The 4,485-nt window shown below is 33.6% G+C and overlaps 1 long non-coding RNA gene across 1 annotated transcript; it reads right to left on the reverse strand.

Moving 5' to 3' along the window:
* Nucleotides 1–511: 511 nt before the first annotated feature.
* LOC141402192 (uncharacterized) lies at nucleotides 512–2,728 on the reverse strand. The gene is made up of 2 exons (XR_012412556.1): nucleotides 1,881–2,728; nucleotides 512–1,800 (listed from the first exon to the last, which is right to left on the reverse strand). It is a non-coding gene; the product is annotated as an uncharacterized lncRNA (long non-coding RNA).
* Nucleotides 2,729–4,485: the final 1,757 nt, after the last annotated feature.

Here is a 4,485-nt window from a genome sequence, read left to right on the forward strand (position 1 = left end):
CATTCATGAAACAAAATTCAGATTTCAACCCATCAATGCAACAATAATTTCCTTCCAATTTCGGGGATGAATCGATGGTACCCGATTCTCAACCCAATGAAAATTCTTCTATGCGAAAGAAGCAACAAAATTCCATGAAATCCTCATATGTGGCTGATTATCATCACATGATGGCCAGCGAGACACCACAACCAATGACAAATTCTGGAGATCCTCCATAAAACTCAATCATCTTCTGCTTCTGGTGGTAAATTAAGTTTGTTGCCATCTTTAAATCATCCCATACTGCAAACATATTCTATGGAAAACAAGAGATGCTTTGGAAAATGAGAATTTTATTGAATTAAATGCCGAGACGAAAATGTTTGACACTAATATCAGCATGAAATCTATCACAAATTCAAGAAGATTCTATACACATAAAGGCCGAGGAAATATCAGACCTCAAACCACAGTGGCAAATTTGCCTAAACCTAAATTAAGTTTTTAGATAATTCATTCATAATTCTTAATTGTCTACTGTTCCTTTTATTGTTTTTGTATTTACAGAGAAGCTTCTAATAAAAAAGTAAAAGACTATATTACAAAGATTCTTCGTTACTTTTTAATAATAAGGATAATAACGGTCTAGAAGGAAAAAAATAAGCAATGACATCTTTTTAATTTTTTCCACCTCTTTAGCAACAACAAAGTGGTTTTTAGCAGATCCAACTTTAATTTTCTTGGCCTTAACTAGAGCCTTGGAAATGGTACGCTTTTCAACTTGATGAGTTGACGAACAATGAATTGAGACGACGGCAAGGCCGGAAGGCTTTCTTGAGGGGTCACGGTGTGCCATGCGGATTTCTTCAGATTTAATAAGGCGAGGTAAACCGGTGCTGTTCATCTTGTTTTGAGGAAAGTTGTATGCTTCTTCAGGGTAGAAAAAGATTTCCAACTATCCACCTAAAAAATGCATATAAATATCACTTGTCTTTTCTCATTTCGTATTCACTTTGAAAGTGGTTAAAAATGAGGTTAATTTGACCTACCAGTAGTGCGATTCTCTAACACATTTTTCGAGTTACCGACAAAAATCGTTAAAATTAAAATGCTTATAATTTCAGAATTTAACGATATTTTCGATAAGTTAGCGACAAATTAAGAGAAGTCGTAAAGTTTTACCGATAGCAAGAGTGTTGTCAACTTTTATTTGAACTTTTCATTCACAATTTTGCTTTTTAATTTTAACGATTTTTGTCGGTAACTCAAAGAATGAGTTAGAGAATCGCACTACAGATCGATTGTTATATCAACGTATATATGCTCATTCATGTATTCAGCTGTCAGATTCTGATTCCTCTCTATCAAGACTCAAAAATTCTGCAACCCCGACTAGCTGCATCCACAGATAATCATCTTATCATAGTTTATTAATTATGCATTTTCCGGGATCCATGTTGATGCTGGCATCAAGGCTTTAGCAGTGGGACCACCCAGCCAACTTTCCAGCTTTTTGGTTGATGTGGCGGACCCTAATTGAAGATTACTCCTAGTAAATCCGGTACATTGAACCGGTCCCCATGGGATTGTACCAGGTCGGTGTGCTTGAACGCTTTTGAGGATATTTCACAGCTACTTTTATCATTAAAGGCCATAGGTATTCACTACCTCCCATAGGTATTCACTACACTATGTTCCAAACACAATTCCTGCACAAGTTTCCATGGACACACTTGCATACATGTATCTTGCACCTACATATATGGAATGTTACTTCTATATACATATGTATTTAAGGGTGAAGCGGTATTTGACCGGCTTGGAATAAGAAAAAGGAAAGAAACATATTTTTTGAAACTGATTATTAAATCACATATTTACAAATCACTTTAAGTTACCCAAGGCTTCGCTGATGAAATTTGCACTATTCAAAATCCAGCCACATGACCACCAGGCCCAATTTTAAAAAGTTCATGATTTCAATGCCTGCATGATTTCAAGCAGGGCGAAAACTTTCATCCATGAAGTATACGGGGAATACGAACAACAGCACGGTGAGTATTCCAATATATCCACATGTCCCGCGATGTCGATTTCTTTTTTTGCACACTTCTTTTCCCAAATTAATAAAATTAATAATATACACAAAAGTTCGAGAATGTAAACAAACAATATTTTGTTATTGTTGTCATTGACATACATTAAGTCTGTCTGGTTACTTTCCCAGCAAGAATTGTCCAGCAAGAACTTTCTCAGAGAGTAAGGGGTTTTTATTCTCTTTTGCTAGAAAATTGTAAAAAGTAAACAGACACCTTCCCAGCAAAAACCAGCAAGCAATCAGCTGACTTGCCAAAACAGAACAATTTGTCCGCCAACAAAGGAAGCAAACACGTTGTATTTTATTAAAAATAAAAAAGAAAATGAAACAAAAAAGTGTTTTTCCACTTTACAAATTTGTTCTCCATAAAACAATACAATTAGACTATGTTATTTCCACAATAAAATTAGGTGTGTCTTTTTACGTGATAATTTGTAATAATTATTACGAAATGTTACTAAATGCTGTCTTTTTACACGAAAGTTCAGTAAAAGAGAGCGAAGTGAGAGAACAATTTTGACAGTTGTTTGCTGAGAAATTGCTAAAAGTTGCTGAAAGAATTTTTCCCAGCAACATTTAGCAAGTTCGATCAGCTGTTTTTTAATCATCTGCTAATGGTCAGCTGCTCAATGTTTATCATATTTTTGTGGATAAGTACTATAAATATTACAATTCAGCTATATTTATTGATTATTTTATTAATATATTAATCATTTTTTATTTATTTTGCTTTAAATTGAAGAACTTTTTCATTGCTTTGGAGTAATTTTTTCATTCATGCATTGGCGCCAATGTTTTTGTTTTGGTTATCAACTGTTATCTTGCTAAAGATTACTAAATGCTGTCTTTTTACTTTTTTCTCTATTTTCGTATCAAAGAGTAAAATCTCTCTTACTCTCTGAAAAGAAGTTACTGAATAATTATTACTGAAAAAGTAAAAAGACACAACTATTGTTTTTAATGTTCACAAACATAAATCAACAAAAAACTAAAAACGGCTGATTGATTGTTTTCAGGAAGAAGAAGAGCTTGCAAGTGCTTGCTAGAAGAAATTTGTCCAGCAAGAATTTGCAAGCTCTCAGTGAAAGAACTGTCAAAATGTCTCTCTCGAATCGCTCTCTTTTGCTGGTTTTTTGTGTTAACAGACGACTTCCAGCAACAATTGGTACAAATTGTTACAAATTTTAGGGTAACCAGACACAGCTATTAACAACAACTTTCATATTGTTTCGAATGCATGGTTGTATTTGGCAGCTCAAGGACGGGTTTTTCAAATGAGATTACCTTCTTATTCTGCCATGTTGTTTTCCATTCCTGGGACAAAGCCGACAAATGTATGTATGTGTTAGTAAATCAGAGTTGTATTTGAAGACAAATTGTCTTGAGTAAACGCCTAGTTAGTCCTTGGTCACACTGGTCACACTAGATGGTTTCATTGAAACAATTTCATGAAATCCAGGGTTCCTAGGTCGATGCCCATACTAGACTAAAATCATGAAGTTGCTGTAGTGGGTAACTCGATTTAAGAATCCCTAAAAGTTTCAATGAAACCACTCTAGTGTGACCTTCGACTTATAGCTCATTTAGACTAGCTAGATTTAATAAATCCAGTTCAAATCTCATTGCATTTAGATGTACATTTTGGAGGATTTAAATGGCAGTCAGCTGATTTTTGTTCATAGCACAATTACCAAGGTAGATGAATCAGCCCATCTGATCGAATTTGAAACTTCAAAAATTTTTTTTGTTAATTGAATTCGCCTCAAAAAACATACGTCAAATTACAAATTTATTGTTTAATACTGAAAATGTTAGCACATTATAGCTCTGTTCCAGAACTAAAAAGCTTTTACAATTTTTACCACTTTTACACATTTTGCATTCCCGTACACAAAATTTATATGAAAATTGTTTACGACTTTTACAACTTTATAAAGTACGGGAACAGGCCATATGCTACTAATGCTAACTAATAGCTCATTTAGACCAGCCATAAATCCTCGACTGGATTTAATAAATCCAGTACAAATCTCATTGCATTTAGATATACATTTTGGAGGATTTAAATGGCAGTCAGCTGACTTTTGTTCATAGCACAATTACCAAGGTAGATGCATCAGCCCATCTGAACGAATGTGAAGCGTCAAAAGAATTTTTTGTAAATTGAATTCGTCACAAAAAACATACGTCAAATTACAAATGTATTGTTTAATACTGAAAATGTTAGCACATTATGCTACTAATGCTAACTAAAGAGCAAATAAAGAATTATTTTATCGCAGTTTGCACATCTAAAATAAATAAACGAATTATTTTATCGTTTAGACATCATAAATATTAGTCTTGGTTGATTAAAATCAACTTTGTACATCAAAACAAATTTAATTTTTCCGCTTGTTTACAAA

Source organism: Musca autumnalis, unplaced genomic scaffold, assembly GCF_047663935.1.
Source record: "Musca autumnalis isolate F117 unplaced genomic scaffold, ASM4766393v1 scaffold_4, whole genome shotgun sequence".
NCBI classification, from domain to species: Eukaryota; Metazoa; Arthropoda; class Insecta; order Diptera; family Muscidae; genus Musca; species Musca autumnalis.